Genomic DNA, 11,386 nt, shown 5'->3' on the forward strand with positions numbered 1-11,386 from the left:
AAATGTTTCTTGTGTGACACCTTGGTAATGAAAAACCTTTTTATAGCCCATCAATATGTAGGCTACTAACCAAGCTTATATTAATTTGCACAGATAGAAAGGATAACTACTCTCTATACAGCTTCCAGCTCGTTCCTTCCCTTTCCTTGCCTTAGTGCTTTTTCTTAGTGTGTTCAATACTTTTCCCCAGTGTTATTCCACTTCATTACATGACTCCTCTTATGGAGTTGTTTGGATTTTTTATGTGTGGATTACCTGAGTTATTACTAATGCCTGGTGAAAATGTTGTGCCCCCTGTATTCCACTTTTCACGGGCCCTCTCCTCCATTGGGGCCCTATACTTCCCACTTTCCCCCCCAGTACGACACCCTTTAATCTGCTGAACCTTCTGCTCATTTCCAAATATAAAAAAACTCTCTGCAACTCAATATTGGCCTGCCTGCCTCAGCTGCCTGTGAGGGGCTTTTCAGTTGTGCTGGATTACTGTTCACTGCAAAGCGACCCAAGGATGAGTGCAACTAACTTTGAAAATCAACTACTGCTCAAACTTAAAGGAGAACTCCGGTGATTTTTCACATAGATCTCCATTTCTCAACGTCCTTTTCAGGCAAGTACCTCCACTCGGCCGCCATATTGCAACACTTATCGTGCATCTATTGCAGCAGAAATGCATGTGCGTAAGGCTTCACGACAGCAATCTTGCTCCAGCAGCGAGATCACAACAGATGATTGGCACGATGTCTTCACAGCACACCACATGATTGGCTCAATGTATTTTACAACACACCACATGATTGGCTCAATGTATTCACATGTCAACGTTTTGCCGCGGAAGGGTTGTGATATGTGTAGACATATGATGTGTAGACAACTGCCATATTGGCGTTACAAACTAACCCCATGCATTACTATGGAGGATTTTTTGTGTGCTGTATCTCCTAATTAGAAAGTCTTTGGTAAAACTGGTTGTTCTCCCCCCCCAAAAAAAAGTAACTAAGTAACTTTTACTTAAAGTACATTTTAAATGAACTACTTTTTACTTGAGTACATTTTCAGATCGGTATTTTAACTTGTACTTGAGTAATATTTTATCAAGGTATTGGTACTTTTACTTGAGTACAATATTTTCATACTTTTTCCACCTCTGGTAAATAGTAAAATAAAGTAAGAATAGTTAAAAGTTATTGAAATTGGGAGAAATAGAGAGATGGATGGATAAAATGAGGGAAAGTGAAGAAAAGGAAGTCAAAGAAAGTTGGGATGAGAAGTGAGCTATTCAGTTGAATAGAGAGGAACACAAAGAAGATGTTCCATTCAAGTTGCTGCAGGCAGTCAGTGAGAGAGCACAGGTGCAGTTGATTGCATTCTATTTCCTTTATTAATATCCTATTATGATGTCATAAAGCCAATGTTAGGTCTATGGAGAATTTTAAGTTTAGTTTCTTTAATATGTCAAAAAGTAAAAGTCGTAGAAATATGAAAAGTCATAGAACTAGGGCTGGGCGATAAAACGATAGCGATATGTATCGCAATAGACATGTAATCGATATCAATAAAAAATACGTTCGATAGAACATTCGATAATTAAAAGCAGCACACACCTCGCCTTATGTTGTCCATAAATAGGCTAAAGATATCTTGCATTGTAGCTAGTATGTGCAACTCTACCAGAGTAAGCGATAGAAGTAGGCCTACCTCAACACAGACTCTCAATGAGTCCTTGCCCCGTGCACTCTCTCTCTCTTTCTCTCTCCCTCTCAACAGGCGCATTCCTCCTCAGCATGCACATGTAATCCAAACATTAACAATCGTTCAACGACTGGCTAAATTGCTATTAAATCCGGTTAGCATCATTAGCATGTTGCACGAATTTGTTCAAAACTGTTGCATTCAAATTGACTGCTAAGTTCTAATCATCAATCCCGACTAAAGTATTTTAGTTTGAGTAAAAGACTCAAACGGGCCTGTCCCAAGGAGAAAAAGTATTCATTTGAAACTTAAACATACGTGGGGAAACTGAACAGTCTAACCAGTGGACTATGATAAACTAGCAAATTAAGCTACTTTGTTTACAATATTTCCAGGCTTCAACCAGTGCTAGCCTAATTTTCATTCAGACTTATGTGCACATTTATTTATTTGAGTGTTTTTCATGATTGTGTTGGTATTTCTTTTCCCTGTTTGCTTTGATTGATAACTGAGGTGATTAAAATCAGAGGAAGGTTAAGTTTAAAATAAAAATGTTTAAATTTAACTTTTTTTCCTTATCTGAAAATATATTTTAAAAAAATTCAATAATTATCGATATCGACTGATATGAAATACTTATATCGTGATACAGTTTTCAGTCATATCGCCCAGCCCTACATAGAACGAAAATTTGGTTCAAGAGCTACGTGTCAAAGTTTGAACCAAGTTTGTACGATAAGCGGTTGAGTCAAATTAGGGCCTGGAAGAATAATAATAACTAGAAAAGCATTTCCTGAAGGAAATACAGAGCATGCAAAGTTGTTGCTGGGTTGGTTGCTAGGGTAATTATAGTGGTTGCTAAGCTATAAAGTGGTTACTAGGCTGTTGCTAGGGTAATTACAGTGGTTGCTATGCTATACAAGTGGTTGCTATGTGGTTGCTAGGTTGTTGCTAGGGTACTTAAGGTGGTTGCTAGGCTGCTGCTAAGGTAATTATAGTGGTTGTTATGCTATAAAAGTTGTTGCTAGGTTGTTGCTAGGGTACTTAAGTGGTTGCTACGCTATTGCTAGAGTAATTATAGTGGTTGCTATGCTACAAATGTGGTTGCTAGGTGGTTGCTAGGTTGTTGCTAGGGTACTTAAGGTCGTTGCTAGGCTGTTGCTAGGGTAATGATAGTGGTTGCTATGCTATAAAAGTGGTTGCTAGGTTGTTGCTAGGGTACTTAAGGTGGTTGCTAGGCTGTTGCTAGGGTAATTTTAGTGGTTGCTATGCTATAAAAGTGGTTGCTAGGTTGTTGCTAGGGTATTTAAGGTGGTTGCTAGGCTGTTGCTAGGGTCATTATTGTGGTTACCCATGCTATAAAATGTGTAAATAGTAAAAAAAGTAAGAATAGTTAAAAGTTATTGAAATTGGGAGAAATAGGGAGATAGAGAAAGTGAGAGAAAGTAAAGAAAAGGAAGTGAAAGGAAGTTGGGATGAGAAGTGAGCTATTCAGTTGAATGGAGAGGGACACAGAGAAGAGGTTCCATTGAAGTTGCTGCAGGCAGTCAGTGAGAGAGCACAGGTGCAGTTGATGGCATTCTATTTCCTTAATAGCCTATTATGATGTCATAAAGCCAATGTTAAGTCTATGGAGATTTTAAGTTTAGTTTTTATTTAATATCTCAAAAAGTAAAAGTCATAGAAATATGAAATGTCATAGAACAAAAATTTGGTTCAAGAGCTACGTGTCAAGTTTCTACGATAAGCGGTTCGAGTCAAATTAGGGCCTGGAAGAATAATAATAACTAGAGAATGCAATTCTGGGGAATTACAAGTGCATGAAAATGAAGCTAGGACAGACATAGCATAGCTTAATAAAAGTTGATAGTTTAGAAGTAGACAGTTTAAAAGTTGAATGTAGATAGTTTAAAAGTTGTTAATAGACAGATAGTTTAATGGAAGTTGATACACATAGGTTAATAAATGTTGAAAGTTTAAAAGTTATATGTAGATAGTTTAAAAGTTGTTGACAGACTGATAGTTTAATGCGTGTTGAATAGTTTAGGTATAAATATCTATATAGGTAGATAGTTGACAATAACTGACAGTTGGAATGGCTCTAATGTTTGCTAGTAGTTATGCTAACAAAGCTAGTTACTTTGTAAACTTAGCTCATGTTTTCTAGCAGTTTTGGAAAACATGTTAACATGCTAACTATGCTAACCATGTGACTTAGCTAACTTAGCTAATCATTTTTAGCAGTTATGCTAAAATGCTAACTATGCTAACATGTTAACTATGCTAACCATATTACTTAGCTAACTTAGCTAATAATTTGTAGCATTTTTACTAAAAATGCTAACAATGCTAACATGCTATGCTAACCATGTGACTCAGCTAACTTAGCTAATCATTTTTAGCAGTTATGCTAAAATGCTAATTATGTTAACCATGCTAACAATGCTAACTAGCTAACTAGCTAGTGAGGACTTTTATTTTGAAACAGTTGAAGGCAGAGGATACAGTTGTTGGGAGTCATAGTTGACTGACAGTTACAACAGTTACAACAGTTGAACATTTGACAGTAGTTGAACAGTTAAAAAGTTGGATAGTTTAAAGGGACTTTTATTTTGAAACAGTTGTGGGCACAGGAAGCAGTTGAACAGGATCTGTAGTCTTAATACAGCCATATTGTATGCTTAAAGACTGAGACACCCTGAGACAGTGGCTGCAGGTGGCCTGAACACCTGGCATAGGATTCTAATTGCTCTATTGTGATGTCATAATCTAATGTTAAGTCAATGGGAAAATGTTAGTAGTTTTTAATTAATAGTTTAGTATAAAAGTAACAAAGTTGAAAAATACATAGCTGAAGTCACATAAGTAAGACCTACGCAACGCAGTTTGAATGAAGTTTCTAAGTTAAACGTTGAAGCTGTATTAAACGCACAAAAAGCGTCAGCGGAATAATAATAATAAGAAAAAAACGGATAACAGTAGAGTGCATTTTCATGCCCTCTAATAATAAGTCGGAAGAAGTCTAAGGAATAACAATACAGTGCATTTGCATGCACTGTAATAAAAATAAGTCGGAAGAAGCCCATGGAATAACAATACAGTGCACTGTAATAAGAATAAATCGGATAACAGTAGAGTGCATTTCCATGCCCTCTAATAAATCGGATAACAGTAGAGTGCATTTTCATGCCCTCTAATGAAAGAAGATAAATGTATTTAATAATAATAATAATAATAATAAGATTTATTTATATAGCACTTTTCAAGCATTAAGCACAAAGTGCTTTTTAGACAAACATGAATAGCACTTTTTCAATGCACAACAAACGTGCAAAACAAGGCAAAACAAACAAATAAAACATATTTCTAAGATGCTGAAGGAGTGGCGTACCCTTGACACCAAGACAGACAACAGACAAATTAACAAATAATAATAAAGTCCAAAATAATAATAGGAAAGTCCATAGGCAATGACTGGTACAGACCAGCCCGTTGGATTTGCTGGCACTCTGGAGAGCAGTCTGGAGTCATGAACAGAGCCCACCCAGGCAACGTCATAGGGCAATGCTAGGCCGAACTTATTGAACTTCAATAATCCCTTTATCATGAGGTATTGAAACAATTAACTACAACACAAAAATGACGATGGCAGTGGAAAAACAGCCAAACTGAGCTGACCATGGCTGTAGATCGTCTGATTTATGATGATGAAAATATAAATGTGACAGCCTGTAAACTGCTGGGCCCACTGTCAACACTGTTTGTTGTGGGATGGAGAAAGCTCACCATTTGAAACAAGCCCTGTGTGAAATGAACCCACACTGCAGGAGACATAGGCCAGCTGCAAAAGTATAATAACAATGATCCAAAGAGCCAAAGAGCCCTGGCCTTTATGAAGATTCTCAGCCGTGGGAGATCAAACAGTCCCTATTTCATAACAGCAAAGCACTGCTTTGCAGAACTAAATCAGTATTTAGACTCAATAGAAAAGTGCTTCCATGTGATGGGAATTATTTTTATGACATTTTCTTGCCCCAGACTAGATGGAGGCTTAGCTCCATTTACATTGAGAGTGTATTCTGTCTTTCTTGCTTTGATCTATTCAATGCAGATGTAGGTGTGAAATGCTCCCCACTGGGCACCTTTTGCTTATACCATATGTTCCACAAGCTCCTTTGTTCTATCTTTGGGTAGATAAAGACCCTGGGTTAAAACTTTAGCTGAATTATATGTTTGTGTTATTAACTGTAAATGTATTCATGTTTGGTATTATTTTTATAGTCTCAGTACAAGGAGTACAATGATTTAAGTGTAAGAATGGTTAGAACATCCTGTATAACATTTCTACCTGAGGAGCCTGCCTAATATGTTAATGGCAAATAGGTGTGTGTAGGTGTGTCTGGGTGTGGCTGACTGAATGGCGGGAAGAGAGAGCCAATCACAGGACGTTGTACCTATGACATCCTCTTGAACCACACCCTTGCAAATTGAGCATAAAAGGCCAGTCTCCTCCGGTAGTGGTTAGAATGGTAGTCGATGCTCCTGAGCTGAAGACTGTATTCTCCCTTGATGCGCGTTATTGTAAAGTAAAGCCTGAATCTTGGATACCTGGAATTCTGCCGAAGTCTGCTGTGTTTTTGTCAAGTAATTATATCCACCCACAATTACTTTCACATGCCAATTAGATACAGCAGTCCGAGGTAACAGAATCTATACAGGTGGACACCTGAGCCATAACCTTGGGATAAGCTCATGATTAAGGACTGCTGAGTAACTACTGGACATTGCTGATTACTGGCACCAAATGATGGAGCATTAGGGGAACACGTCTGGATGTGAAGGACATATCAATCTTAAGCAATGACCCTTCCTGTGTAGGAGACAGATATACTTATGCTGATAAATGTAATATCAATATTAGCATTGCATTAGGCTCCTTAATCCTCAGCCCCAGTAGGGGACAGAGAGTGATGTAATCAGATCCGTCTGTCTGTCTATGTGTTGTCCACTTACATTACTTAAAAAGTACTGGTCTGATTTACACAAGGTAGAGGGTCATAATATCTTGGTCCGATCATCAGGTTCTGGATGCAGGATTTCTCTCTTTTTAATGACCAAATGCTTGTTTCAAATAAATATCTTTAAGTGTGTAGAATAACTGAGTAACCTCCTCCCCACTGTTTTGAATGGTCAACATGAAACACTTCCCTGAGCAACTGTTGAGGCCGAGGGTAGGTGAGGATTTCAGGTTTTATTTTGTACATTTTGGAAACCTAGCCCACAACACTAAAGACCAAAGCTTAAGGTCAACGGTTGACATCTAATGACTGGCAAAACTATGACTCATTTTTATTTATTGGAAGGTGCTCTGGTTCCTTCCAATAAAATAACGCTCTGCTTCCTGATGAGAAAATGGTCAGATATGTATTTGTTCCTTCTTAGTTCTCTTATCTCAAATCTCTCATTTTTAAATGAGATAAAATGATATCTCTTTTCAGTGGAAATGCTGATCAAACATTTTTTTTTCTTGCAGCCAAGTACCAATAAGCGTCAAGTGCTTTGTAGACTGAACCAAGCAGAAAGTTTTGCTTACTCTTGGACATCCTCGTAGAGGTCCAACAGTAAGCAAGAGAGGAGAGAGGGGGTGGAGCTTGTTTACTCTATCATTGCAGCTGATTTGATTCTTTAAGGGCCACTTACACCTAGAGGAGCACTTGTCTCATTCCCTCTTCACTTTTTCTTGGTTTCGTCTGGTCTCTCCTACTCTCACTGCTCTCCCTCTGTCTTATAGTTTCCAATGCATTCCAAACCAATTTCTCTGTTTGGTTCTTTAATACTTCTATGGCAGTGGGCCCTAAGTATTTTAAAAAACAACTAACTATTTTGCCACAAGTGGATTTGGACTTCAGGGGACAGCTTGAATAACTCACAGCTCCTTGCGGTACACGAGACTGGTGTGAGGAGCCAACATCTCCCTGACAAGGTAAATTCAGGCCTGTAGCCAGCTAGGATATATTTTTTTAAAGGTAAATATTCACCTGAATAACCAAAATCAGCAATTGAAAACATCTCCGTGGCAAGTGCACTTAATTCAGCTCAAATGTGTAACCGGTTAGTGTCGGTTGTGTGTGTGTGTGTGTGTGTGTGTGTGTGTGTTTGTCAGAGTGAGCAATAGCATCCTGTATAAAGACAGAAGGTCACTCGCAAGCGCACTTCACTGAAACCATTTCGAATTTACGCACGTTGTGCGCGTGTGATCATTCAGTATTGCAAGAGGGTGCATGATGCGGTCAGCAGCATCTCCATAAATTGAAGGCATCATTCGGCAGAGATTGGGAACTCGATTCATATGACTTCCAGTTTTTACAGATATTGATAAAAGACCTGACTTGACTTGGATGTTTAAATACTGAGACGTTATGTTTTGTTTTTGAAAAGTGACGGAGTGATTCATGCAATGTGCGCAAAAACCTGTATGCATTAAGACGCAGAGGGAAGCCAAGCAGTTTAAATGGGACTCATTCAAAGATAATCTACATTCATCATCTAATCCTGTTACCTATGATAGGCTACCTTAATAATGTGCGCTGTAGTAAAAAACAAAACTAAAAAACAGGACTGAGTAGGCCTACACAGTGTGAATTTTAGTGTCTTACAGAACCGTTTTCTCTGCTTCGTGTCGTGCCTAACACATACCTGTCAACACTCCCGTTTTTCCCGGGTTCTCCCGTATTTCAAGGTCATCTCCCGGCACCCTCCCGTTTTATTATTTCTCCCGCAAAACTCCCGTAATTTGCATGGCCATCAAACTTCATTTTAAAATCATTGATCCATTCATTTTTTTCTATTAGTCTGACATCTCACAGGTTGCCAGATTGTGTATGAAATACACCCTACACATACACGATCACTTAGTTTCAATTTCAACCGTTCTGTCATAGGCTAAAACCTGGCAACCCAAAACCAAAATAAGGAAGCGGAGTCTCGCCGTAAGCAAGCGGGCTAGTTGAATGGCCTACTCCAGAACTAGCTGTTGTGAAATTGTTGGGAATTTAATTGATTAACACATCACATAAACTTTTATTGAGTGTTGTTGATACACTGAACTTGTGCCCTCGGAACCAAATCTGACAGCAAGCAGCTTTGGAGTTTTGGAAGTAGGCTGCAGGCAGGCAGCTGGTGATAACTGGCATGCGTAAGGTAGCCTAATGGTAAGGCAAAAGCAACGACCGAAATGCAGTGTTGAAACACGTGTATGAAACGTATTAAGTATGCAAACACAGATCCGGTAGAAACACCCCCCCCCCCCCCCCCCCCGAAAATAAAAAATCTCCCGTTTTTGGAAAGCTAATTGTTGACAGGTAGGCTATGGCCTAACAAAGAACCTGTGCTTAAATCACTGGAACCTACAGCTTCTTGGGGCTTAGGCTATTGCTTAACAAAATAATGTATGCAAACGAAAAATACCAACCAGATTAAGTGTTCACAAACATTGCAAAACAAAATCTAGATAATTCAGGAAAAAAGACGAGTAGTGAAGAAAAACACTTGACGTCCATGAGTGACGTGCGTGAATCTTCGGTTTTAGGAACTGTAGTCTGTAGATCATCAATATTTTGCATGACTTGACTTGTGGCTTGCTTACCTTGAGCAATGACTTGACTTGACTTATTGATTTATATCAAGGACGCGACCTGATTGATTTTCACCACTTGAGACATGATGGTTAGAACTTGAGAGTTGTCTGTAGCCTAACTTGCACACAGCTGACATACTCCCACCTCTATCATTAGGTAAGACAGATGATCATTAGATTCTGTAAGACATGTTCCAATAGTGCAACCTGGTATAGCTAATGAATATAATAATGAATATAATAATGAAGATAATTGTATGAAACATATAAAATGCATTGACTCTGCCCATGTTAATATTGGGTTTAATTTACATTACACTTAATAGGCTAGCCTAGGCTAAATCAATGCAATTTCTAAAATAAATTAATTAATACATAAACAGCTTATTAAGGGGATGGTATCATTAACAGTGTCCATAGAATCATTTCAAGTCAAGTCAAACATGGATATTAATGGAGCACAGTCCCATTTTGAGTTTTTTGCCCGACATTGCACATCATCAGAGGCGGACAGAGTACACAGCTTCATTACTTGAGTAAAAGATACAGATACCCCTTGCTAAATTTTACTCAAGTACAAGTAAAAGTACAACAGTCAGATATCTACTTAAGTAAAAGTACTGAAGTACTTGTTTTTTTTTGAGTATCAAGAGTACAAGAGTACATTTTCTAAATATTGCATTACTACTGCCACAGTGCTTACATTTATGTAGGCCTACAGAAACGTCCTACATGGAGTTATGAAAAATGTTAATGTGGAGAATGTAAAAGGAATTGAAAGTAAAATCGAGTCATTTTCATCTTTTTACCATGTTGCCAGAGATGGACAGTATTTATAATACATGTAGCCTATTTAAAATACGTATTTCAAATACAAAATACGATAATAAGCTGAAGGTGATTGCTGATAGGCTGATAGGCTGTCCCAATCAGTGGTGCATGCACAATCCAATCACGTTTGAGAGGGAAACAACAAATTGAGGGTTTCCGAGATTCTTCTTTTTTCCTTTTTTTTTGTAGTAACGGGTACTCACGGTTATGGATAGAAATGTAGTGGAGTAAAGAGTACAATATTTGCCTCTCAAATATACTTGAGTAAAGTCATGAGTACTCCCCAAAAATGATACTCGAGTAAAGTACAGATCCCTCAAAATTGTACTCAAGTACTGTACTCAAGTAAATGTACTCTGTTACTGTCCGGCTCTGCACATCATCTAGGAGGGCACTGCTCCTCAAATCAAATCCCTGACCTCTTTGGAAAGCTGAGACATTGTAGTTTCTGAAAAGCAATCAGAAGAACTGTGTGATGTACTGACACAGAGTTACAGAGGTTAGAATATTGTTTTCTCTTTCTGTCGGATAACAAGCATCTCTGAACTGACCACATTTCAGCCCTCTAGGTCACTTGATATGACTTAGAAACACAACTGAGCCCTAGCACCAGGTCTTGTGAAGCTGTGTGCAAAAGTAGATCAATGTAGAATGAAAACATGAGTACTTTAGACCATTATTTGCTAAGGTATGCTCATGTGTTTTGTAAAATTTTGTTTTGTTTCCTTTGGAAATTCCCCATAGAATTTTTGGTTACCAAAAATGCATACTGATAATCAAATGATTACTGCATATTGTGTAGAAGCATGATCTTGGTCTCAAATGAAAGATAACACTCTGAAAGTTTCATGCTTGCATTTGAATTGTTCTTCAGGGGTTCTGATATGGAATGAGTACAGAACTCATTTCCGTGAGTGAAACACAGAACATAAGGTTTGCTCTGGGTCACCTTGACAGAGCAACAAGCATACTCCACTAAAAAGGTGTTTATTTTGTACTTGTACTCATATCAAACATGCAAACATCATTACCATGGTCACGGGGATGTGGGAATGTGAAAGGTGAAGAGTTATAACTTGATACTAACTCTAATATAACACTGCCCACAAAAAACAAGCTGCACAGAGCAAGGCAGACAAAACATTTAAAACAAAATATAGATGTATTTTACACACTCACGCACACACACACACACGCCCGCGCGCACACACACACACACACACACAATGT

This window comes from Alosa pseudoharengus, unplaced genomic scaffold (assembly GCF_046254945.1).
Source record: "Alosa pseudoharengus isolate Yale_2024_CS ecotype anadromous, Long Island Sound unplaced genomic scaffold, YU_APseudo_1.1 YU_APseudo_1.1_scf_11, whole genome shotgun sequence".
Classification (NCBI taxonomy): domain Eukaryota; kingdom Metazoa; phylum Chordata; class Actinopteri; order Clupeiformes; family Clupeidae; genus Alosa; species Alosa pseudoharengus.